The sequence below is a fragment of the Dermacentor albipictus genome, chromosome 5 (assembly GCF_038994185.2).
Source record: "Dermacentor albipictus isolate Rhodes 1998 colony chromosome 5, USDA_Dalb.pri_finalv2, whole genome shotgun sequence".
NCBI classification, from domain to species: Eukaryota; Metazoa; Arthropoda; class Arachnida; order Ixodida; family Ixodidae; genus Dermacentor; species Dermacentor albipictus.
Genome location: NC_091825.1, coordinates 67,136,581 through 67,164,384, shown reverse-complemented (window position 1 = coordinate 67,164,384; position 27,804 = coordinate 67,136,581). Strand labels below are relative to the sequence as shown.

The 27,804-nt window shown below is 44.9% G+C and overlaps 1 pseudogene; it reads right to left on the bottom strand.

Annotated features, from left to right (window-relative positions):
- Positions 1–18,484: 18,484 nt before the first annotated feature.
- Positions 18,485–20,737, bottom strand: LOC139060298 (uncharacterized; annotated as a pseudogene).
- Positions 20,738–27,804: the final 7,067 nt, after the last annotated feature.

The window sequence follows — 27,804 nt, the reverse complement described above, 5'->3', positions numbered from 1 at the left end:
GTGGCTTTCGGTCGCAGTAGCCGTGCTTGGCTATTAGTGGATACGATAGGCTTGCATGCTCCATCTTTATATGTAGTCGCCTAACCAATGTGCGCCTTGCAGCCACCATGCGTGCTCTCTGTTCCCTTCGCACAACAAAATTATACAGTAGAGCGATGTTGGTATATGTTCTTGTTATGTGTTCTGCGGTAAGCGCAGTTTAATGCATTTATTCGTTAATATAACGTATTGCCAATTAGGCGAAATGCTTCTGTTTTTATTTCTTTTACTCGAAAGAGTTTCTGCCTTTCTCTCTGTGTCTGCGTGTGTGTGTGTGCACGACGAGAGCGGCTTAGTACAATTGCAGACACAGGTCCTCAGCCTCGCGGTAAGAATGACTTGATCCATTTTGCCGCTGATGCTGTGGTCGCCCTTCAGAATTCCTTTCGTAGACCATTGAAAGTTTCGTTCGCACCTTCCTTATCTGATTCTAAGATGAGCTGTCCCATAGTGACGATAATACTGAATATATTACTGCGGTGTGTTTGGACAGGACCATGGGCGCAAGTGAGAGAGACGATGGGAAAGTCACAGACTGTCTACTTGGGCTGTGATGTTTGCACCAGCCTGCGCAATTGCCACTACCATTGCCCCATGTATATAGCTGTACATGCACTGGTGCATCGGGCTTCCTCTTCGCAACATTTGGTGGAAGTGCGGGGTAGGGACTCCGAACGGAACTTCGCAGTGGCCGTCACTTCGGTTCTTCACATACACCGCAATAGGCGGTGTCTAGTTCTGCAGCGCCTGTCTTGACTGTGTCAGCGGTCATATTCGCGTATACGCGTGATGCAGGAACCTTCTGCGGCACCGATGGCGACGGCTTCCACGACTGGCTGGAGATGTATGAGTGGGTATGCAGCCACAACAAATGCTATCCCACAGTGATGCTGAAGAGCATAATTTTTTTTTGGCTGGAGGGAACTGCGCCAGAGTTGTTTCAAAGCCACGAAGAACTCCGTGACTCGGAGGCTTGCAAAGAGAAGCTGCGACATCTCTTATGGCTAATTCACACCGGCGACTTCAGAAGGTCGCGCAACCGTTTGCGACACGCGACCAACAAGCGACCGAAGGCGACTAATGTTCACACCGGCAAGCTCGGCTGAACGCGACCCGCAAGTCATAATCCCGGAGATTATCGTTCTCAGCGAGAACTATCAAATCTATGGTGGCGTGGACTTTGTATTTGCCGCGACGCTGGAGGAGGCCGCATGCAGACACATGAAAGATCACTTCCGGTGCGCCGCTGAATGGTTTATCAGTTTTGTGGCCACGTCCACGCGACTTAAATATCCAGCAGCGAGCGACTGGCCCAAAATGGTCATTTGGACCAGTCGGTCAGGAAAGCGGCCATTTGCGACCGTTTGCGGCTGGTCGCTTTGTGACCAACTTGATCGCGCGACCACTGTCAGTCGCCGGTGTGAATGAGCCTTTAGGAAAATCACTTGAACGGAAGGTTGCCGCCAAGAAAGAGTTCAACCGAAAGACGTCAACCGAAAGTTACGTCACCTGCACACAAGATGTGCTGGCACTCTGCCGCAAAGCCGACGCTGAAATGCGGGAGTCTGACAAAGTCTGGCATGTCTTAAAAGCTAACGCCGATGATGCCTTTGATTTACCAATTTGTAAAAACTGCACTTCGGTTGATAAAATTAGCCCGGAGTGTAAGCATTCCGAACAGGTGAAAAGCCGTCGTACCTACCAGAGATTTGCATGGCTTCCGAACACGGCTGCAACATCGTCCTGTGCAGACCTACAGGACTTTCCTTCGCGGCAACGGCAGCTTTCAGAGCAGATGACGAAGATTGTGCACCGGGAGTTGGATGCCATGTGTCTCGCGGCTCTGTACCAACCTCTCAACGATACATGCGCTTCTATGATTCCTCTTGTTCAGGCTGCTGTATGGCAAGAACTCGCTAATATCCGCTTTCAGTCAGTTTGCACAGTGGTCAATTCTCAGTCTACCAAACGTCCTACGCTCGTGCGTAACCACAATCATTGGGTCCCTTGAAGTTTTCACAACATGGCAGAATGGCGAACACGGGATGGCCGACCTATTTGCTTCAGTTGTCGCGGCGTTGTTCGCGCCACCCGATACTGTCGCAACCGCTGGTTTTCGGCGTAATTCTCAAATAGCCCCCGTCCAGACGGCAGTTTTCACCATATCCAGCCGCAAGGCGAACCGAACCTGCACGCCACTGACAGTACGACCGAATGCCGCCGTCGATCACCGTCGCCGAGCAGTCACTAGTCCCAATCGCCGCGAAGTCGTCGTCCGTCGTCAGGTCAACCCAGTCCCGTCGCCTGTCGCCGTCATTCTGACCTGGGCACATACGTTCGTAAAACTAGAAGATGCAGCTCCCGGAAGTGGCGCTGCATTTGTAAGCGTCTCCGCAAGAGCCTGTCACCATGCTGACCGCACGTCGATAGACGTGCGGTCAGCATGGTGATGGTGACCGCATGGCATGGTGACCGCATAGTCGATGTAGAAGTTAACGGTGTATAGGTATTAACGCTTGTTGATACTGGGACTCATATCTCGTTGACGAGAAACCATGTTCATTGCCGCCTGAAGCAAGTCCTTAAACTTGCCCCATCTCCTGTTAGACGGGTTGCCGATGGAGCAACGCCCACAATCTTTGGCACAGGCACTGCCCGAATAACTGTTGCTTGTTCCAGCAGTTCAGTTTTATTTGCTGTTCTGGTATGGTGCTCCTATGACTTGATTTTCCGCCTCAACATTTTATCGGGCCATTCAGCAGTGATCGGCTGCGAGGCTGGCTTCCTACATCTCGAGCTGCCTAATCACTACTATACTCCCAAATCAGCTGAGCATCGTTTATATTCTGTATGCTTCACGCTGCTACCGCCTGAAGTCATGTAAATGCCTTTGATGTGATTCCTATCTGTTCTTGACAGTGACTATGTGCTGACTTATGTCAATGTCTCGTACTAGGTAGAGTTACCATTCCTTATGCCATTGTGACTATCGCGGATAATCGCGTATGCTTAAGTATGCAAGCTATCCCAGAAGGCACGTTGCTGGTCAACGCATCTCCCATCGAAGATATCTGTATGATATATTCCATGCTTGTAAGCAGCCACGTGCTGTCCGATCAGTCCCGCAACGTCCGATCGCGGCATATGATCACTCATGACCTGCTTCGCGAACAGTCTGCGGATCTCTCACGAGTCCTTATGTCCTATCGCGACACCGTTGACTCTGAAGATTGCCAGCTGGGACAGACATCCGTTGCGACCGGTAGGATTGACAATGGTGATGCTAGTTCTATCCTCCGACGACCTTATTCGCGCATTTCACGTGGGATTCCTCGTTATCCAAGTTGCTAACCAAAATAAAGTTGAGCCCTGTTCGAATTCTTGGCCTGTTGTCTTTGTCAAAAGGAAGGATGGCAACTTGTGATTCTGTGTCGACTACCGTCAACTCATAAAGACCACGAAAAGCTATGTGTATCCTCTTCTGCGGATTGATGACGATATCAACTGTCTTGACGGATCTAAATACTTGTCTTCAATTCATCTCTGATCACGTTATCACCAGATTTCGGTTGATGAACTTGACTGTGAGAAGACCACTTTCGTTGTACCGGACGGCCTTTACCCTTTTAAGGTTTTGCCTTTCGGACTTTCTAATGCCCCAACAACGTGCGAAAGATTGATGGACCCTCTCTTTCGCGGCTATCGGTGGTCCAGGTGCTTATGTTATCTCGACGATGTCATCGTATTCTCCCCTACGTTTGAAAGCCACCTCAGTTACTTGCCTGCTATTCTTGAAGTCATTGGGAAGGCTGGCCGTCTACTTAACATGTTCCTATGAATGGGCAGCGCAACCCGGATGAAAGACGAGAGGTAGTACAGTCTGTGTTGCACTGGCGACCCATAGGAACATGTTCGATCCCCAACTTGCCCAGCTTGGCGTGTTAATTCACTTCTACTTGACTCTTCTAAGTGCTATTTTGGACATCGCCAAGTCAAATTCCATGGCCACTTTGTCAGTGCTACCAGTATACATCTTGATCTCGATAATATTCACGCAGTCAAGAACTGTCCTGTACCCTGCTCAGCAAAACATGTGCGCAGCTTCGAGGGCTTATGCTCAAATTTTCGACAAATCTTGCGGATATCAACTGGTCAGCGACTGACCTGCTCAACAAGGACACTGAGTTCTTTCGGGGCCGTGCGCTAGCAGACGCCTTCTACAACCATATCCGCTTGTTGAAAATGCCTCCGATATTAGGCTGTTCTGATCCATCGGCACCAGCTCAAGTTCGCACACACACCAGTAGCCATTGAACAAGTGCTATCCTCGCTCAACAGCAAAATTGAGTCGAGCAACTCATTGCCTATGCCAGTCGTCTGTTGTCCTTTTCAGAGCGCAATTTTTCTAACACTGAGGGCAAGTGTTTCGCTGTGGTGTGGGCATTGGTAAAATTTTGCCGGTGATTCTTTGGTCTCCCATTCTCTGTCATCATGGACCACCTTTCCATGTGCTGGCTATCATCACTGAAATACCCGACCGACCGCCTTGGTCGCTCCGCGCTCATACTTCAGGAGTATTCTTTCGTTGTGATGAGCAAGTCCGGCCGCTTACATGTGGACGTCGACTGCTTGTCCCTTCACTCCATCGATACTCCTTGTCAAAGACAAACAGAATGCTGACACTTATCTTCTCGCCATTTCTGACTTTTGGGACATCGTTAACAAGCAGCGTAAGGCGACTCTCTACGGTTCATCCTTGAGTGCCTGACTTCCGGACCATCACACCACCCGAACAGAATGTTTGTGTTCAACGACGACATTCTTCATCGACGCAACATCGGCTCTGATGGACAAGATTTGCTGCTCGTTGTCGCTCGCCATTTCCGTTCTACCATTCTTGCTTTGCTCCACGACTCATCCACTGCCGGACACCTTGGAACCTCGCGTACTTACGACAGAGTTCGACGTCGCTTCGTTTGGTCAGGTCTTTACCGCTCTGTACGTCGTTAAGTTGCTGCTTGCGGCCTCTGCCAGCGTCGAAAAGAGCTCTGTGCGCAACCTGCTGGCCGCCTTCATACAATGAGTGTTGCCAGAGAGCCTTTCTTCCGTGTCCGCGTGGATTTTCTTGCCCCCTTCACCACATCCATAAAAGAAAACAAATGGATCGCCGTCGCCACAAACTATGCGACATGCTATGGCATTACACGTGCCCTTCCCACCAGCTGTGCTACAGATGTAGCAGACTTTTTAGTTCACATCGTGGTAGCTACTTCCTGTCATAACTTGCCAGAGAAATTATTCGTTCCTGCTCCACAGAGCACAAGCTCGCGACTCCATATTACCCACAAATGAACAGGCCAACTGAACGAATAAATTACACCCGTAAAGGGATGTTGTCTATGTACGTTTCAGCAGACCATCGCAATTAGGACAGCAATTTGCCCTACGTCACATTTGTGTACAATTCGTCACGTCATGATATCACTGGTTTATCGCTATTCTGCCTTAAGTTTGGTCACCATCCTATTCTGCCCTTTGACACATTGCTACCTTCGATGTCGCGACGTACCTTGGCATACGCCCATGACGCAGTTGGTCGGGCTTGTATGGCTCAACAGATTGCCTGTGCTCGACATAGAGAAATTCAGGCGTCACAAAAGACTCGCTATGACAGTCGCCACCGCAACCTTCAGTTCTCTTCAGGAAACCTCGTTCTTCTGCGAACTCCAAGTCGCCACATAGGCTGGTCTGAGAAAATGCTGTCACGCTACACCGGGCCCCATGGGGTATTGTGGCGATTAGGTAAGATGAATTCCGAAATTCACTGTGTTGAAGACACCCCTTCATTATCCCAACTACAAGCTGACGTCGTCCACATGTTCCGTTTAAAACCGTACTTTTACTCAAGTTCGTTATCCTTCTAAGAAGCGCCGGGACACCACTCTAGTCTCCGGGGCTTATGTTGCGCTGCACTCGGACAGGACCATGCACGGAAGCCAGAGACGAAGAGAACGTTAGGGAAACGTCTACCAAAGGTGTGGCCTTTATACAGCGTGCGTAATTACGACTACATTTTCTTAATGTGAATATTTCTACATGCATCTGTGCATAGGGCTTGCTCTTCATAACGGTTTCTTCGAAAGCAACAATATGAAACACGATGGGTGTGCGTTACAAAAATAAGCCAGAAGTGCCTTTGAGGAATTAAGTGTGCAAGGGACAAAAGAATATTATTAAAGAAACCGTGAACAGGCAGATAAATCAGTAGAGAAAACACCTTCGGTGGCTCTATCGATCCAACAGTACGCGAAGGCACATTTCCCTTTGTCTAATGCCAAAATGAAACTTGCTATATATCTGCGCAACATAGCCAAGTAAATACATCGCGGGTGACCCAGTGTTCCGCCGCGCCCAGCGTCCAGTATTAACACACAGTAAAAGATAAACGAACATTCGGCTCATAATTTCTTGGTATAATATTTTAAGCCCCTAAGGAACAACATCTCATAAAGCCCTATGAATAGGAATAATATCTTGTCATCAGTACGGGCTGCCGCGCGCGTCAGGAAGGCTTGGTATAATGTACAAGCAGGCTTACATTTTGCGATAAACTACAGTACACAGCGGCATTCAGTGTACTTCAAGGAAAGAGCTTTACTTGCACTTTTTGTACGCTACTCCCAGCGCTAAGTAGCGATTAGTTCCCTTCATTTAAAATAACTAGTGTTGGTGCCCAAGGACAAGATAGGCGTGTCATCGACGTTCGGTCAGTTTGGCGTCAGTATTTACTTTAGCTGCATTTGGCCGAAAAACATCAACTTGGAAGCGCAGAAGACACCATAACTGCTTCAGTGAACTTGATGAAGTGTTTTGTCGCACGTTACTGAAGACCGTCGACAATTTGTTGTATTAGTATGTAAGCAAAATTTACAAACTCTCACATCTGCTCGTCTTATATCCTGCTACCGTTCACGCTCTTTGTCATGGCCAGTCTGTAACACTGTAGCCTCTTCTTACATCAACGCTGCCGCAATGAAGACTCGAGAAATAGGAATGCACGTGCTTCCTGATGCACAACAATCTACAAACGTTTTTAGAGCAACTAACTCACGAAAAAAACTAAACTATATTGCGTTACTTGGTCAGTCAACCTGAAATTCAGGTGGGGTAAGGGAACTATGGCGAAGTATCGACTTTGGGTATCGATTAGCAGAACAATCAATTGCTGCAGGCAATTTCGGTTCTTTTTTTCAAATTTCTGTCTTTTTTTAGGTAGTCTAATCGCAAGGCATATAAGACGCAACGTGGTTCTGGGGTGAGCTCGTAGGTCTGCGTATGTTCCCAAGCACAATGGAGCTCTGTGGGCTTTATTATTTTTGACTAACGAGTGCGTATTTTAGTATTGCTTTGAACTGCGAAAAATTCTGCTAGAAAACTTATTTAGATTCACACAAACTAGGAGAGCGTTATGATGCTGTTGCTTCAGTGTATTTTAAATCCAGAAATATTTGCATTTTAACTCCGTGACTAAAAAAAAATACTTCTAGTGCGAAAGTATTACTCATATCCAATGCACATGCTTCAATCTATGTGAGATGAAGCTTTAGTAAAACGGGTTGTAAATAACGGAACGCTAACGGTGGTACGCACTTGTATTTAGTTTCATTCTATGCGGTTCTAACCGTCTTGTTTATCTTTGGTTACCAGAACTGGTGCAATATTATTCTCATATATTTCTTTGTTTCATCCCACCGAAGACCAAATACAATGCATACACCTAACTAGACATGTCCACACTGTGAGACGTCTACGCAGCGAAATGACGAGGGTGAAGGCGATCTATTCGAAGCGATCTGATCGAGCAAATACGGAATGGATAAATTAGAGAAAATCAAGTACTTCATCATTACTGCAGAATATACCATTGCATTAAGCGGCTCGTGTGTTTCTAGAGTTACAATTATAATAAGTCGGCACTACAAGTTAAAGTGTTATGCGCGAACAGAATTGCTCTTGCTGGCACTACATTGCCATTCAGCGGATTAATTATATTTGCTACCCGCACGCGTATAAAATTCGCATATATATATATATATATATATATATATATATATATATATATATATATATATATATATATATATATATATATATATATATATATATATATATATATATATATATATATATATATATATATCCCAGCCGCAATACAGGCCAGCCAAGCAGCAGCAGTCATGCCAAACCCAGTAGGGCTGGCGCATATACTTTCTCTGCCTGCACTCCCATGCGTGGCGTGGCTGCTACTGGTGGTGCTTTAAAGGTTTCGCTTCGCAAAGTGTGTGTGCTTTCTGGGGTCGATGTGCTTACGATCTCTGTTTGTTATACAGGAGATAAGAAATTTATGCAAAAAGAATCATAGAGCTAGTACTTATAATACTGGGAATCATTGATGGAAAGCCGACATTTTATTGGCTTTGAAGAAAGCGTCAAAGCAGAAATACTCACAGCACCTGGAAAGGCAAGGTGATATTAGAAAGAGCAAGTAGAAGAAAACAAAAATGACAGCAGACTTGGGCGACCACCCAGAATCACAACCCAATTTCCAGCGCATCTGTCTGTTTTAGGCAGTTACAATAAGAATTTTCCTTGCGTTTAACGAACTCGCGTACATCAATATATTGCCCCTCAATAGCTGGTCTGTTCGGTACCTTAACCGCAAAAAACGCTTTCGAACATCTGTGAAAGATTTTTACAACGGCAGTAATTCACCCACAAATATTTTATTTTGGTAGATTGCTTACCAATTTCTGCCTCCAATTTGCAATAGACGTGAACCTGACGTTGTCTATAGACTGCAGAGGGTAGCATGGGAAAATGTGTATGGTTCCTTCTAGTAGAATACACTCTATGTAGCATTCATGCGTAATATTCGCTTAAGGCTACTATTTCTTCACAGACTTACTTTCAACCAACATAAACAAAACACACCATTTAGTTCACCGAGCTCACAGGCAAAAATCTTATAACGCACGCAATTATACTAATGAGAAAGGTTGAAATATTATTTGGGGCACTTTTAAGTAGGCCAGAAACGTTACAAACTTACGACATGACATGGCCTGAAATAATGCTCAATAAAAACACAATAACGAAGAGTTGTTGCGGGACATCCAAAAACGTTGCTAATAATGGCAGCAGTATACTTTCCCAACAGTGTACGCGTTTTTTTTTTTGTTTTGAAAAGCCGTATTTGATGCATGTGCATTTGTCTTCGCACATTGATTCGCCAAAGGGGTCAAACCTCTATTGCTAATTTTTTCTTGGTGCCTTTTCTAATTATGCCAAAGCTGCTTGCTAAATTTTACGCTGCTCACAAAACCTAATCAAATAGGACCTGGAGCATTTGAATACGTAATTTATTTCACATGGTGCAACCAATGTAGAAAAATTAGAACATTGCCTACACATAACTCACAAATATGTACCCTATGTAACGTGGTATTCCTTGATGGCCGTATAACATGCTGCAGCCCGTGCTCAAGGAGTTCATTACAGAGACTGTAATAGGTCCACACGTACTTCGCTACGCTTACCAATATTTGATATCTCTCTTAAAGTGCCCCGTTTCTTTCACCGAGCTCAGGGGCAAGCATCCCATAATGGTTGGAAGTACAAAAAATCGAAGGTTGAGTAATAGTTTGAAGCTCGTTTAGTTAGGCCAGAAACGTTGCAAATTTGCAACAAATACAAACGCCACCAAGATCCAATATAACGTACATTAGTTAAGCAACGTGGAAAATTTGTTGCCTCGATGGGGATCAAATGCAATCTTTGTAACATATGCCATAGGCTTTAAAGCGCTGCATCACCTATTACGCAGCGCTTTCCACCGTTCTCAATGCTGTTTTTCAGTGTGCCGAGGGAACTTTACGTTAGGCAGAGTTTATCTTTGTGACGTCTGTAGCTCGGGGAGGGGTAGGGGCTATATGCTGCGCTACTTGTAAAACTCCATCATATACGCTTTTGGAGTGCTCGTATAGGTTCTTCCATTGCAGATGCCGTAAATAACCCATGCACTTTGGATATCTCTTATACAAAAATTGCGTGCCACTTGTTATGGCTAGGTATAAGCATCTTCTAACATAAAGGTCACTCGGGGCGCTAGGGAGAACAGCGCAATTGGCAGTATAGCGCTTTAACGCACGTGGAAAAGCTTATCTCAGCAAGTTTGTACTTGATCCGAATGCATTTAACTTTGCGCACAGATTTATCACACGTTTTCTTCATCTATGCTATATTTCATCTCGGTTCTGTTTATAGCTATGCTTGGGCAGCGGGATAAAGTTTGTGCCGTTCGTGTAACGAATTTATTACGGGTCGATGAGCTATCATAGGTAATTTATTTCAAGTGTCACGATTGATTCAGAGAGAAAGCGAACTTTGCTCATTTGTTACACATGATGTGTCCCTTAACTCGGCCAACTATAAACACGGTGTCTTTGCTTAGTTTACCAAAAACACAGAAGAAATCAACTAGAAACATTGTATGATAGATGAACACAAGGAAAAATCGAGAGCTAAGCTATTCATTCCCGTGCTATTAATAAGGCACAAACGTTAAAATTTTGCCAGGCATCGTAGTAAGAATATGCCCCATTAATAGATATCTTTTTGTGCGTGTGAGGGATAGTTATCTCCGGACCTTGGTAAACGTCACTAATAATGGTAGCGCAACACTTTACAGCGCGGGCTTTAGATTATTTCTTGTAAAAGCTGCATTTTATGCTGACGCATCTAACTTTGCCCACAAATTAATCACAGTAGCAAGCATAATTTCGCTGAGTTTTATCTAGGTGGCATTTGTACTTTTGCTAGGGCAGCGTGATAAATTTAAATAAATAAATAAAGTGCCTTGTTTATTTCAGTGAATGCATCGAAGAAACTACGAATGCACCCCTTATGACGGCTGAAAGGAATAAAACAAACTGGGGTTCAGTAATTACTTGCAAAGTTCAAGCCAGAAACGTGAAACTTTATTTACACAATCAACTTAAATTTTCTCCTATTTTCCCTGAGCTTGAAGGTGTTTCTTGTGCAGCCGTTTTAGGAATGTGGAAAGCATTATTCAGAATTTCAATTTTAATTTCTAATATCAAAGCTGCACGGATGCGCCTTACTTAGCGGTGATTCTCGACAACAAGCCATGAATGCTTCGTGACAGAGCACATCGTCAGCAGCAAGGAGTTCAACCGACCGTGTTATCTACGACACCACAGGAAGCGTGAGGAATCCTTCGAAAACAGTTCAAAAAACTCTATGACCACATTAGTCACGCACACTGACACCATCAACATCCACTTGATACTTGCATACTTCTTTGTGATGGCGTTCATTGACCTTGCAGCACTCACCCGTTTCAGCTTCACAAGTCACCTACATCATTGAGAAATCACGTAAGCGAAAATCCGTTTTTTCGTACTTGAAGGACCCCCACGCGGAAATAAATGTAACACTTCTATAAATAAAATAAATAGAGCTGAAATTAGATATTTTTCAAACCCACTGTGCCTTTCAAGAGGTTTTAAAGATGTGGTTGTAATAAAATGTTCGCCATATTAACAAACGCCACTGAGGCAATAATAAAAAAGATAATTACGTTTTTTTCGGTAATTAGCGTTCTCATGCTCACGTTATTAGCGGCCGAGTATGCCAAACTCGCCTATGAACTGTTCTGCAAGAACACCAGGTTGGCAACACCTCTAGCCTCTTTATAAAAGATCTGTATAGTCTAAAAAAAACCTGTATGTTTAGGGTGCTGGCAGGTACCCCATCTCCAATTTATGTTGGTATATAATTCGCATAGACAGTCTTTTCTTCATGTACCATACTGTTTTTGCGTACTGGTTAATTAGAGCTTACTAAAAATTATCATTATCCTTGCTTGTGGCATGTGCAATTTCTCGGCAATACTTCGGAATGCAGCACTCTTACAAAAGTTTACACCCTTTGGGATTTAATCCTGTCTCACAACAATAGTCATCTGCCCTGCCTGCGTTTCCTTTCTTATACTCTGTGCTCGCTACTTTCCTGTCGAGAATGTTATGTCACGCTGATGACACGCATGTCGTTCACGGCATGGAAGTACCGGGCGTGCAGCGTTAAAGAAAGGTAAAGCGCGCAAGACAGATGACGACTATTCTTGTTTTACAAGCCCCAAAGGGCGCAAACATTTTTAAGACATATGAGTTTCGTTCATTTTTTTCTAACGAACTTGATTGGCGGCTGAATATGCAATGAAGTTTGAAAGAAATAAGAGACTGCTATTGAGGCGCCCAAACCCAATACCTGTATACGTGACTCAGGCGAAGCATTTTTGCGCTTTCAACTCCACCGGTCCGTCAGCTACACAATGCAAGCTGTCCTGCGGTTGCCACTGCGAAAGAAGTTGAGGCAACACCATGCTAAGCGGAACCAGAAGAGACGGCAGACGTGCTACATAGTTCACGCTGTAAGACGGGCACTTTTATCACACGTCCACGGAGACACCGGGCTCCGCAAGCTAATGAGCGCGCCCTTAGTTCTGTCGCAAGAAACGTGGGATTCACTAATGGTCGCGTCGTCTATACACTTACTGTCAGCGAATTATTCATCTCGTGCGTCCCTCGATAATTGCGGCGAAAAAACGCACAGGCGGACACATTTCGACGGCAGGCGGGAGTTCGGTGAGCCCGGAACGCCAATGCCAGGCATCATCAGTCTTCATTAACGTATTTGATGCGAAGCGACGGTCGCGACCACGAGGCGGTTTTTCTGGAACGCATTCTCCGCACGACGCGGGCGCTACTACGCTCTCGCTGCCCGAGTTCGATGCAGCACATTAGCAGCACTTGTCTAGCTTTTACGAGAGTATAACGTCATTTCGCAACTTCAGGCAGTGCTTATGAACACGCCGTATGCATATGCACACTCAAAAGGTCGAATATGAGTGCCGAGAATAATGTTGTTGCAAAGAAATGTGGGAAAAAGCTAGCTACTAAACGCAGCCGTGAGATAGGCACAAAGATGAAACATCTTTAATACAAGTATCTCCATTAGAGAGCAAAAAAGTACAAGCCAATATAGACTAAAGGCTGATGATGGTTGTTGAAATCTTACAGTTGAGACTAAAAGGAAGGAATAGAGTAATTCATGTAATGCATAGAATAGAGACGTCGTAGTCGGTTAGAGCAGTGGGCGCGCAAATAAGAGAAATGAGATGCTGCCATTGGATAACATGGCATGATGGCCATGTTATCCTCCGCCCCCATCTGAGAAATTTAAGGAGCAGCGGAAAAGATTAGGGTATTTGGGTAGTGTCAGGAAATTTTTTCACCTAAAATGAATGAAGCAGCATGTTTCCATTGCACTATGTTTTCAGGGCAAGGTGAAAATATCTGTTTTCTGGCATTGGGCCCCATGATCTGTCGCAGACATAGTAAAAGTGAATAGGCTGATGCAGATCGCATAAGCCCTGTACACACCAGCAAGGTGACCAACTTGGCCGAAGAGCTCGTGACATCCTGGTCAATAGGCGGGACAGTATGTACTTGAAAAGGAGCCATACAGATGATTAGATGAGCTGCCATTACTAGATGGGTGCAGCTCCTGACGAAAGGGCTGTGACAAAGGAGAGTCGTGTCCGCTGCGTCGCAAATCCCTCGTTGAAGTTTAATAAAACGGGTGCCTCGCTGCCGTGCTAGGCCATTGCACGAATTTGCTAATCAATCCTTTCTTTATATTTTAAAAGGGTGTGCCAGTCCTGATACGACTGCTAATCAAAAAATTACAGCGAATCGTAGCTGAAAGGCACGATGCTTCTTTTGGATCGAAACACTTGTCTTTGAATTGTCGAAATTTTAAATGAAGAATGCATTGAGGCTTATAGTCCGGCGCCAAACGCTAAATCCAGTCGTTGACAGTACGTCTCTTGATTTACGGTACGCTTGCCTCCTTACGTGTTTTTGATGGACGTTTGAATCGACTCAGCGCGCAAGCAATACAGTAAAAAGTGCAAGATCACTGCCCCTCAGTGCAAACTTCATATAGGTTGTGTGGAACATATATTACGCACAGGTGTCTCATTTTTTCTACGAACTGTAATGGTGATTGTCGTTTGCAATGTGCTAATTTGCAAATACTCTAGAGCCTGGTTTGTCTGAGAAGCGCCGGCCTCAACTTCTAGTCATCCAAGCATTGTTTGTTGCTTAGTAAGACATCGCCAAAGTGCTAAAGAGCAACGCATTCACGGCAATATGCTTATAATTAAGTGCCTGAACGTAGCGACGGCGAGAATCACGAGTAGTTTCACCGTCACTGGCGACAGGTGCTTCCACAAGTGATGCCTGCGGAGAATAAAAGCCGTCCTTCCCCGCTGCGCAAGTTTTTTCGTTGTTATAAAGCGCTACAAGTTTGAATCAGAATGAAGGGCCAGTAGATACTTATTACTAGATTATACATTGCACATATTCGCATCTTTCTGTTGCATCTTCATTTCTACAAGTTACTGAATCATTGGCGTTCCTTATGTTCCCATCAGTATCTTGTCAATGCCAGCATGTGGACTTGGGTCGACCTCTGTAAACAGTCAAAACCGTGAAGGCGTCTGTCATTGAAATTAGACCTTCGAGCATCGACGCGTAATTTCCCTGGCCATGTACACAGTCCAGAGTTCATTAGGCTGTTAATAAACTGTGTGCACCGGTATGGTTAGCCACGCCTATTGTCGCTATATTAGTAAAATGTTTCCTAATTCCAAGGTGATTTAACCGGCCAGCTACCACAGCATCGACAGCTGTTGTTGGAGCTCTAGTTGCAACTTGCGTAAAGCCCGTCTTGAGTGACCTAGCCACCGCGCTGTATTGCGCAATAGAGCGCTATCGTGCTTTCTAATGGCTTCGATACACTGTGGTAGCTATACAGCCGGTATACCAGTATCATTGCGAGAGGCTGGATTCCAATTTCTTCGGGCAATTAAGGTTGCCCTGCGTGACTTTCGTAAGACTGTTTCTCGGCGTCAATCTGCCTGTGACCTATAGGCCATTTGTACCGTACCGTTCTGTCTCTGGCATTACGATAAACCACAATGTGCTCATGATAAATTGTGCTTAACAAGATGAGGAAAATAAAAAAAAACGTTTATTTATCAGACATTTTGCCTGAGACCACGATATGGCCACTGCATTAATAAACGTGGCTGATAGCACCGTCTGCAGTTTGCCATCACGATTAGGGTGGGACGCAAAGCCACCAACATCATCAGGCTATTTTATTACCACTTCAGGACGAAGGCCTCTCCCTGCGAATTCCAACTTGCGCCTGCGAATTTCCTAATTTCATCACCGCACCTACTTTTCTTCCATGCTCGACGGCGCTTCCCTTCTCTTGGCACCCATTATGGAAACCTTAATGGCCCACCGGTTATCTAACCTACGCATTACCTAGCCTGCCCAGCTCCAGTTTCTTCATTTATGTCAAATAGATCATCGACTATCACCGTTTGCTCTCCGATCCATACCGCTCTCTTCTTGTCTCTTAACCTAAACGCCTAACATTCTTCTTACCATCGCTTTTTGCGCGGTTCTTAACTAGTTCTCCAGCTTCTCTGTGCACCTCCAAGTTTCTTCCCCCTATGTTAGCACAGGTATAATGCATTGATTGTACACATTTCTTTTCAATTACAGTTATAAACTTCCAGTAACGATCTCACAATGTGTGACGTATGTACACCAACGCGTTTTTATTCTTCTGTAAAGTTGCTTCTCATCATAATAGTCCCTTGTGAGTAATTGGGTAAGGCAAATGTATTCCTTCACAGACTCCAGATGCTGACTAGCAATCCTGAACTCTTGATTCCTTGCCAGGCTATTGAGCATTATCGCTGTCTTCTGCATGTTATTCTTCAAACCACCTTTCTCTGTTAAGGTCCTCAATAATTTGTTGCAATTTGTCGCCAGTGTTGCTGAACAGTACAATGTCGTCTGCAAACCGAAGGTTGCTGAGATATTCGCCGTTGATCTATGGCCTTTGGATATTCGCCGTTGAACTTTTAAGCCTTCCCCGTTTAATAGCTTTAATACCTCTTCCAAGCCTGCAGTGAATAGCTCTAGAGACATTGTGTCTCCTTTCCTGACCCCTTAATTCACAGGTGCCTTCCTACTTGTATAGAATTAAGGAAGCTGTGAAATCTCTGTAGATATTTTCCAAGATATTTACCTAATTGTACTGCACTCCTTCATTATGTAATGCATCTATGACTGCAGGTATCTCTACCAGCATTTAGAAAAATTTCCGTTCTCGCAGCCAAAGACGCTGCGCTTCTCTAGAAACTCGGTGAACCTATTCGCGCATGTCGCGCATGCGCAGTGAATAATTAAAACGGTAAAAGAGAGGCGTCGATGGGGGGGGATATGAAGTGAATTGCCATCGAGCGTCGCGATAATGGCTATCGCGAAAGATCAATTCTATTTATGTTCGTTCTGAAGCGCCTATACATAAGCTCATACAAAAAGAAATTAGCATTTCTTTCCTGCGATGGAATTTACACATTTCTGCAACCTATACCTAACGCTCTATGTGACAGCAGTGCCATAACAAAAATAACATATATACCGCTATAAGCAGGTAGTATAAAAATGTAAACGTATATTTTACTGCAACACATTAAGGTTGACGTAGCGTTGACGGTTACGGAGCACTGAAACGGCGTTTACTGATCTGTAGATTCTACGCATGAACGGCTATAATAACAGCAGAAATCGGAACACTACGGAAAATGGCAGGAGACTTTTCCCATTGAGGACGATTTGAGTCAGCAAATTTCAGAAAACACAGTTGATCGCTCTTGCACTATATGGTGGCCACCAGCCTGCGTTGAATTAGAGGCACAGAGTGCTGCAACGACTAATAGCATGCTCGAGAAATCGCGCCGTGGACATCCACATCGGGGTGCCGTTCACTGCAAGCACTGTCGCCCCATAGTGCCCCGTAGCACGCCGGTGTGATTTGTAGCGTGCGCCATCAATCGGCTCCAAATCTGGTGGGGTGAACAACTATTAGTTGTTCTTGGATACGAAGAGGCAGGAAGTCAGGAAGTCACGCTGACCCTTTGCCTGGGTAACACTGGATCATGTGCATGCCTCCCCACTGGAAAGAGCTCACGGCTTGACCGGGCGTACGGAACTAACCTTCGCCCGCAGCCAGTAGGCTGTGCACAGCGTTCAATTGTCCTCGCAAACACTCTAACCGCAATTTGAGCTCCAGATTTTAAAAAAACTATTTAGATTTCACGGTAGAAGTGACGTGATAAAACTGCAGTTCTTTACGAAAAAATGATTTCGCATGAAAGACTCGTTAATTTGAAAGTTATATGCCGTAATATGTCACAATGGTAGTCGGAGAAAATTCGGAGGATCTATCAAATAAAATACCTCAGTAGTTTGATGCACAGTTTGTCTTTAATTTCAAGTGCAAGGGCTTACTCTGGCGGCATGATAACGAATATATACTTCTCATATTTTGTGTCTTTGCGCACAGAAACCATCCTCAGCGCATCCGAGGATTTCTATTTTTTTGTATATTACAGTCCATTACCCCTGTGTTACTGATTTACCACGCCCTAGCTAACAATGGTTTATGCCAATTTACGGAAGGCAAACTCAATCAGCCTGCATTTCCCAGGTACGTTTTCAATGGGTAGTGGGCATTGACTTGATAAAAGCCACTCCCCACTCAGAACATCAGAAATTGTTGTTCTTCAACGTGAATTTCTACAAATCTCTCTCTCTTTATACATAAACAAGAAAAAAGGGGCTTAACCGAGGGGCCGGTCACCCCTGCGGCAGAAAAGGTGTTCCACATCCGCCACCATGGTCTGTGAGGGGTGGCGCTGAATAACACTCCCAGGGTTCTTCTAGGAAGCAAATACCCAAGAAAGTGGATGGGGAAACGGCACCGCGGTAGCTCAATTGGTAGAGCATCGCACGCGAAATGCGAAGGCTGTGGGATCGTTCGTTGTTCTTTGGATCGAAGGTTGTGGGAAGTTGTATTTTCAACCACTTTTATTTCCATTAATTTATCGTTTCTTCGTTTCTTTATATGAGCACAAGTAATTTCCCCTACGCTGTCCTTGGTGTCAGTGTTTGTTGGCTTCTTATGATATGGCTATATATATTAAGGGGAGAGGCTCCTCGAAACAACTTTTTTTTTATTATTTGTACCAGAGACTTCAAAATTCAGCCAACTGAAGAGTTTTTTATGCAGCTTTCAAATATGCAATTAGTTTTTGTGTAGCTGCTATAGTTCTCGAGTTATATTATACTGAAGTGCAAATTATAGGGGTCTTTACGGGCACTTTTTTATGAACTAAACTTTCACAAAAGGTATCGTGCTATAGCTAATTTAGCTCTTCCTAGATCACAGAGTGCCGATATCTAGTCAAAAAGCGTGTTCAGTTATAGGAAGTGGGAGAAAAAAATTTTGACACTTCGACCATTGTTTCTTTTAGTTCCCTGAGACATAACTTCGTACTATTGTAATTACTGACGACTGATATTGAAATTTCAAGTAGATATCGGTATTCTACATACCTTCAAGAGTATGTGTGCCAAATTTCATTAGTATACACCAATTCTAAGTGTACAAAAGGCTTCCCGGAAGACACGAAAATATCAAAAAATTTGAAAATGAGAAAAACAGGTTTGAAAGTTTCAAAACCTTCTATTCTTCAAACTCCAGTTGTTTTTGCATTAATCTTTGTCACACTCAAGAGCAGCTTCACAGAAAGCACACAAAAGTTTCTAGAATGCTCCTGCACTGTAGCTTGGCCCTTCCCGGCTCCTACGGTTGGTCTCCTCGGTGCGAGCCCTTTTCACTGCGCTACGACGGTGCGCCCTTGTTTCTGCGGTTCGCTTCAAGTTCATTTTCTTTACGCGCATGTCATCAGAATGGTCGCTATGTGTGACCAACTCTTCTGGGGGAAGTACTCCAATCTCTTGTAGGACTTCTTCAAAGCCCGCATGGCCTTTATTGTACCACAGCACGGCAATAGCCGTGGCTGTCTCCACAGATGTCCGGGAAGCAAATTTTGTTTTTGGACACAGCAGCCATATATTGCTGTTGAGTGACTCTGCTGCGTTTTGCGTCTTGCCATGAAGGCACCGAGCCAGGAGCTTCTCATCAGTAAGGCGCTTATATATAGGCATAATTGCCAAGCCCTGAGCTTTTGTCAACAAGGGGGTGTGGCGTGGTGTAGGCTCCCCCAGTGCTTCAGCACGCCTATGTTTGCACCAGGAATCTGGTTCAGCAGGGCAAAATTTGTGGCTGCTGGCCCCATCACTGGAGCAACAATGAAAATATGAGGCCCATATAGCAGTGTACATGCTGCGCACACTGCCCTTGTTATTTGTTATGGCTATTTGGTAGTATGTCTGCAGTTTCTGGATGGCTGCGACCGTTAGCTTTTCACCTCGTGGCAGTGGCGTTGTCATTTTTCGCAGAGCAGTGCCTAGGCGTTTTGCAACGTGGTTGGTGCACTCTTCTTTTTCGATGACAGTGTCACCGTACACCTCAGCCCCACAGACGGCAGTAAAGGCTTTGCTGCCCCCTCACTCAAGGAGCTTGTGAAGCGCAGTGGGGTCTCGTATGACAAAGTCCTCTGCCATATGCGCACTGCTGCTTCAGGTTCCACTGCATGGGATGAACATCCGGTGTTTTTTTCACATACAGGACGATGAAAGGCTTGCCATACCTCATCATCATCACCCATGTCCTTGTGGATACTGCAAGCAAGACAGTAATTTGAAAGGACTTCAAAGTCCAAGCAAAGACCTGTGTCCAGGGACACAGCTGTGCCCACTCCGTTGTGGCTTTTATGGCCCCTTTTTTGCCAAGTGCCGTCAAACATGACTGGCACATCGCCGCCGCCAACGGCGTCTTTCGTGACTTTTCGCGCCAGTTCCAAGTTTTGGCTAACAGCTTCCATTGCAGCACCATGGAGCTTCTTAGAAATAGCATGGAATGTCTTGTGATGCAGCGGTTTTGGAAGGCCGATGATCGCACAAAATCGCGAAAGCTGGTCATATCCAACTCCTATAGCACGCGCTGCCAAAACAGCCTTCACGTTTACGGCAAAGCCGTCGCGCGAGCTCCCGCTGTCGTAGCGAGTGTTCACCCCGGGGTCACCACACGCGCCGGCCGAGACGATCCGCTTCGACGTGTGCGTGAATGAAAGCACAGATTCAGGGCAGTCGGTATTTTCGCAGCGTAGCTCCAGGTGCGACGAAAGTCCTTTGCGCTTCTCAGCTGCTTCTCGGACCACGAGTTTCCGTTCACAGCAAGTGGGACATACTGAACCTGTCACCAGTGCCGTCAATGCGCCGATCTCGCAAAACACCGTGCTAGAAGCAGGGGCGCCGACCGACCTTGATTCGCTTTTGAAGAATTCCATCTTTTTCTGCGATGCACTCACGAAATCCACAGCAGCGTCGATTTCACCACTGTCGCGGTGACCGGTGTCGGCGGTAGGCCTAACCGACGTCGGAGCGTTGCGGGCGTCGTTTCCGGCTGTCGTTTTTTTAACAGTCTTACGCCGTTTCCCTCGGTACTTGTGCCGAGTTCCATACTTGCGGACGTCGGAACTGCACTTTTTCGGGCTTGTCATCTCAAGAAAACTCGGAGAGGACACGGGAAACTGTGCGGCTAGCGAGAACGCGCTGTGGCGGTGGTTCGGCTTTGCTGCACAAAAGGAGCACCGCCGTCCAATGGCGGGGCCGCGCTGCATGGCGCGCAATTCAAAATGCGCGACAGTCTCGTCTTCTTTCTCGTTTTTCTTTTATTCTCTGTGAACATACGAGACTGACAGCCATTGAACTTTGGAGGAAAGGGTTGACGCTGCACGCCCCAATGATTGCAAATGGCGGCCGGTGAAGCTCGATTGCGTGCGAACGATGCAAACGGCGCGGATTTTCTAAACTTTCGGTGGACTATAGAGTCACCGCCGCTCACTTAGGCGCATTTTTTGGTGACTTCTCGTGCGAATTTCGGCTTGATATTTACAGAAATAAAAGTTTATACATCAAAGATGACAATGCAGCTTAAAATAAAAAAGTGATTTTTTTTTTGAAAACCGCGATTTTTCGACCCGCGTCTAAGTACATACGTATATAATTTCACGCAATATTACAACGCCTTATACAGCAAACTACTTTACCGTGGAATACATGTATTTTACATGAACATGCTGGTTACAAATGATTCCCGTTGTAGGTGCGGGGGATAAGCTCACAGGCAAATAAGTGATTTTTCTGTTGTGCTGCATTTTTAAAAAGGTTTTAGAAGGTATTTTTATTCAGTATTGGTATAATCGGCTCATTGTAATTTTTGAGCTGCGTCAAAAATAACGGCAACACCACCACTAGGACGTTTGCGTCATTTGACATCAATGTATGGTTTGAAGCTTGGCTGTGGTCAGGTGCTGAATGCCAACATTTGATACTCTTGGAAGACATGTAAAATGCAAATGCTAGAGACAGTTAACTGCTGAGACATCGGCCACAAAGTTAATTATGTCTATATAACAACGTTGATCTGTGTAGCTTTGAGCCATCAAAGCAGCTTCGGTGCTCTTTTGCTGCTCTGTAGGGAACAATGATTTTTTTTTTTTCGTTCGGTAAGTTGACACAGGAGCTTTTGGCGATTTGAGCTTTACCTCGCGTAAAACTGCAGGAGTAATTTCGGTCGCGTAGACTCCTTTCTCGTTTTACGGTTTCAATCATGGTCCAGCCCACCCACATGAAATACATCCTACGACTTTCAACACTTGCTCCTTCTTCGTTCCTTCCACTGATGCACTGCCTGGCCCAGATTTCAGAGGCAAATAGTCACACCACGTTTGTTCGTGATAAAATGAAAACCGTGGCGAGGCTACACATTCTTCTCCGGAGATCCAATTAGGCACAGCTGATTGATTAAGGACTGACCGCTGGAGAAGCCGCCTCCATTCTTCCTAAGAAAGACGGATTGCACCAGCATCTAAGTAGAAACGAGCTCCTTGCACTGTATAAGTTAGTATAGTCGACCAGTTGGAAATGTATCTGATCACTGAACGAATACAGATAAGTATGAAAAGGAGGCGAAGCGAGGAATCGATAGGAGAATACCCGCAGTGAGGATAATAAGTTTGTACTAACAAAAAGATATTCCAAATGCAACGTAAGGGTTCATATAGAGAAATTAGTAGCCGGTGCCCCCAACAAATCCTTGGGCTAAAACATAGAACCGCAAGGATGCCACTGATGATGTTAATCCGACATGTTGGTGCACCATAGACGTCACAATCATGAGACTCTTCCTAGTTTTGGGCATCTTTTCTTTATTTGTTTGCAGACTGATAAAAAACCAAACAATTCTTTATTTCATTAGCGTGCTTAAGGCGCATTTACCGCAATATAACCGCACTTTAAACAGCCGCCTTCAAAAAAGGCATCCTATTTTCTTTGTTGTAAGCACTAGCAGCCTATGCAACGTTTCTGCAACATGCCATTAAAAAGCAATCGTGTCACTCACTACGTATGGCGTGCTATCACATAAACTGAATATGTATTTTTTATTATATGACACAAACATAAAATTTCTCCTTACTTTGGGAACGTTCGCGGATTTACACCCCTTCATTACAACTTGAATGCCATAACAATTATATGCAAACTACAGGCACATGTGTGCCATCGGCGTCGCCGTGAGGCTCCGTATAAAGTCCAATAGCGATAAAATCATCGCCGCGCGCTGTATGCTGCATGTGCGAGTGAAAGGGTTCGAGGTTAATCCGGTGATCTCGGCTAACTCTCGCACAAACATGAAAGGAAAACGCGGTGGAAGCGCGCCATCTTCCTTCGCGCTCAAGTGATCCGGCGGGAGAGTAGAGAGAGGGGCGCCTTCTATTCCAGGCCGCTGTATGTTGAAAGCCATAGGCCGGCACAGTCCGCTCATGTGCTGTGTTTTCACGGCTTAGTTAGCGTTGATGCATGCGAGACGCAGCAGGAGGCTCAGTTCGCTCGCTGCTGCTCCCGCACTTCCTTGCTTCAGCGTTTCGACAGCGAATTGCCGCGCTCATCGAGTGAGATGTGTTCTGTTTGCTTATGCATGTGTGTCAACATGCCCGTCAATTGAATTAATAAGCCTATGTTTACAACTTGATGCGGCCGATAAAACTACTATCATTACTTCGTGTAGCTGTCCACTACTTCGCTATCGCAATCGATGCTTCGCCATCCGGGTGAATGTGCGACTTCTTTAATATACCTCTGTGATTCATGAAGGTAACGGGAGTGAGCGACCGTCTAGGATACAGCACATATAAGTTTTCCTACGTCGGCGGCATGAACACTGGAATTTCTCTCCTTCCCTTAATTTTACTGCCATAGCAGCTAGGGTCACTAAATTGAGTTTGTTTTCTCTTTCCGTCCATATAATGCGAAGGCTGAGAACGATGAAAATGTCATCCTTAATTTCTTAATGTACAACCGGTAGAAAAAGAGGATTTCGTAAGGCGTTTTGGACAGGAGTTATTTTAGTGCTCTTGGTAGTATGTTCCAGTAAAACTCTAATTCACAGCAGTCGATAAAAAGTTGTTACAATGTCCCTAGTTTATTTTTTTTTTTTTGCGGAAAATGCCGCTTGTGGATCATTGCACAAAGAAACCCTTTTCTTTGCACCAATTCCGTCTGGAATTATGCTGTTGTGCATGCTCTAGTAACATATTTTGAACTCTTTTCAGAAAACCTTGTCCTCAGCCGTAAGAGGGCATGTCCCTGTATAGTGGAAATGACTTCATAATAATTAAGAGTTCTTGGAACCCATAGTTTTATATTTATTTCTCTTAGGTAGTTAAAAAAAAGCACCTTCAATACACTCAAAGCAGATACAACTTCTTCAATATATCCAGTGATAGCTACACTCCACATATTACTTGAAGGTATGACAACTTCTAACAAAATATGTCTTTTATGTGATTCTGTCATAGTGCTCAACAATAAATATTCGGTAAACCCAAGAAAAACTATATTTGACGAAAGCCGTCCCAAAAATAGATATACAAAACCCTAGCCTTCCCCATTTTACTTGTTTGAAATGATTTTTCGTACTGGCGCGTTGCCATAAATAAACCCTGCTAAAGTTCGACGAGCCTTTTGTGCACTTGCACGCGACATACACAAGGATTGAAGAACGCACCTTACCTTGACCACCAAAAACACGTTGCACATGGTTGCTCTCGCAAATATGGGTAACACCATGTCACATCAGTTTTATGTTTGAGTTCCAATATATTCAGCTTGTTCACTCCAATATTGTGTCATTTCACGATAGTGCAGACATTTTTAATGAAAGAGTTTTTATTGCACTTTTTCATGTACTTAGTATGTGACTGTACTTTTTTATGCCACAACTATACCGCAAGATTATCTCAAACATATGCTCAATATAGCTAAATATTTTTTCCAGTAATACGCAATCAAAAGCCTTCTCCATGTTGAGTTCTGAAGTAGCGTTAATAAATTCTAGGATTGTAGGAACTTCATGCATATCTCTATCAATAGCGCGTTCCTCAATGCCTCACGTTTGATGTTGCCCTACTACGTCTGTAATAACGCCTAACTAAACCGTTTATTCTCTATATTTGTTAAGCGCATAGGCCTTTAGGTACTAACAGACAAGCATTCTGTCTTCTCGTTCATCTCCGGGATAGGTGCAATATGTGTTCTTGAAGAAGAAGGCAGCACAATTTTTTGTCAGTGCCTATGAATGGCTTTACACATAGCAGCAGCGTTTTTAAAAGGATTACACAAATGTCGTATGCTTCCGGAAAATGAGCTGCTGCTGCGACGAATATGTAGAAAATAAATTACAAAAGGCAAATGAAAGCGTTCGGAAAGATCACTCTTACCGGTGGAAGCCGAACTCCCAACCTCCGCATTCCACCAACCACCAATTATAGTAAGACGACGGCTATCAGGCCGTTCGCGAATGTCGGTATTTACGTTGACTAGATAAACCTCTGCGAGTGTTATCCAGCGCGACTGAGAGCTATGGTTGGCAGATGTGGAGGAAACTTTTTTCCACGATCGAGTCGCGTAGCACGTCAACAAAAAAGAGAAGCGCAGGTGGCTGAAAAAAGAGCTCCTATGACAAATGATGACGCCAAGGCTGCGAGATTCCAGACCCTCGCTATGAATTAGCGAGAGGAAAAGGGAATCAGAGGTGTTATATTTTTTAAAATAATGACCATGTTGAAGCGAACAGAGAACGAAACCAAGCAAATCGTCTGGGAAATTAGTAGTTGTTGAGACGGAAATTTAGTAAATACTAAAGCAAAGGGAAAGAAAATTTCCCGAATATAGATAACATGTCGCCAGTGGGAGCCGAGCCCAGAAACTCCGCACTGCGCGTGCGACATCCCTGTCGCCCCGCGCGCACGCTAGCTCTTGAAGGCAACTCTGCGCTCTCGGACGACCTGCTGTGTTCGAGTGCTTGAAATGTGAGGCTTCAGATTTGTAGAACAATATATGCGGAATGTTCCAGGACACTATTTCCTGTGAAAAATCGAGTGGAGTCGCCATGCTGAACAAACTGAGTGTAGATCGCTCCTAGCGTCGTCGTCAAGTCCTCAGTATGTACAGTCGCGTGCAATATCACTTGCAACACCCTTGTTCGTGGTCGAAGGGGCTCCACTGCGGCGCGGCGGCTCTGACATGCGAACTAGTCGCTTAATAAATATTACTAACTGAAGCTGTGTTTAGGTCTGGAACTTACCCTGTGTCTGCACAGCCATACAGTCTTGGAGCCCCTTCGACCAGGGCACCGGGGTTGCACGTCATATTGCACGTGACTATACATGTGCGAATAGGGCATTTATTACTCTTCGTTGCTGTTCTGTTGTCGTGGTGCACTCATAATGATATTCTGGCCCTTTCTTGACGACAAACTGCAGCATCTGGCCCTCGAGGGCCAGATGCTAACGTTGTCCGATCGGCTACTGTGTCTGCGTTGTAATGCTGTGTTGTCTGTGAGCGCATGCGGCGCTTCCGTAGGCCGCTCTGTTGGCGGCAGACATTCCAATGTTGGTGCTGCCCAAAACGTTAAGCATATCACGAAAGGCGCTTGACGCAATTCTCAGGAAACGAGGTGGTTGCTGCGATTTGTTGAAGCATCCATTGCTTTAAAAGTATTCATGCAAAATGCGGTCTGGAATGTCCAGTACAAGGGCAAACACTTTTAGTGGGCAAAACAAAGTTACGTAGCCTTGTGCTACGGGGCTGACCTTCACGAAGTAGTTTTAATTAAAACTTGATTACTTCCAACGTGACACCGTTTGCCAGCGAATCATAGACAACTCACCGTAATGCTTGCGTTCTTTGCTCCTGCAATGGGTAGAGAGCGCATTTCGCGGGTTAGGTACGTCCAGCGATGAGAATTATTGCTATAAAATCCGGCGACAACTTTAGCTTAGATCGCTATTATCACTATGCTTTGTTGTATAAAAGCGTGATACATGTTTAAAGTTAAAGCAACAAAATTTAGAAGCACACGTTTGCTGGTACTTGACCAATGAAGTAGCTGCAGTCCTAAACTCACTAGAGAAAAGAAAACGAGGGGGGGGGGGGGAGGATGTATGAAGGCACACTTAAATGTGCACAGGCGTTCCTGCATTTTCGTTTTTTCATAAATATATTAGCATTCTCTCTTGATAAAGTGATGTCCTACGAGTGGTCCCTAGTATAGAAGTTCGCTTAACAGAAATAGTCATATGCTAACAATATTTTTGTTAGTAGAAAGTGGTAATGAGATTTACTTGCAAGGAAATAGTGTACATCATACTTGACGATTCCAAGCATGATAGAACATGGTACAACTAACGTTCTAGATAAGCCTCTTGTCATTGAACAAAGTAGGTTTTTCTGGTCAGAAATATGTTTTATACATGCAACACCGAGTGACTAGGTGTATGAGCGAAATATAAAATACCGGTTCACCTACAGTCCCACTCAGTCAAGACGAAATTTTGTGAACGAGATCTCCAATCATGCTTCATTTCGAAAGTTGCGTAAACTCCCATTTACTCGCTAGGTGCGATGTTTTGTGACTGAGTCACGAGATCGTTTCCCTGCCCGCGAGGGCTGTTATTATAAAAAAACTTCTTTTTAAATTACAAGGAAATATATGAGGGTCTTGGATGTTATGTACCAAATCAACCTTATGAATATGAGATGCGCCGTAGTGGAAGACGCCGGATCCATTCCGAGTACCTGAGGTTGTTTAACGCGCGCCTAAATTAACTGTGCGCGAGCACTTTCACATTTCGCCGTCGTCCAAATGCGGCCGCCATGGTCGGAGTCAAATGCACGACGCCAAGCTTAGCAGCGGAAGGCCATAGCCACTGCGCTTACTGCATAGATTGCCTATATAGCGGATACATTAGGTATACAATGTTTGTTGTCTTCCTTATGCTGTAAATTATAGAAATGAACATGGAAAAACATACAGACAGCAAGTGGAGAGCGCCGCACTACGCGAGACGCGGTCAGAGCGTGAGAAAATGCATGGAAATTAAGCTATTCCTGCCGGAGCGCGCCGCAGAAGACAGAGGCGGGTCTCTCGAACAGCGTGACTAGAGCGCCGCTCGCAGCGCCACCATCGGGCGCGCACGAGGCTAATAGCCTGAAGAGCTAAAAG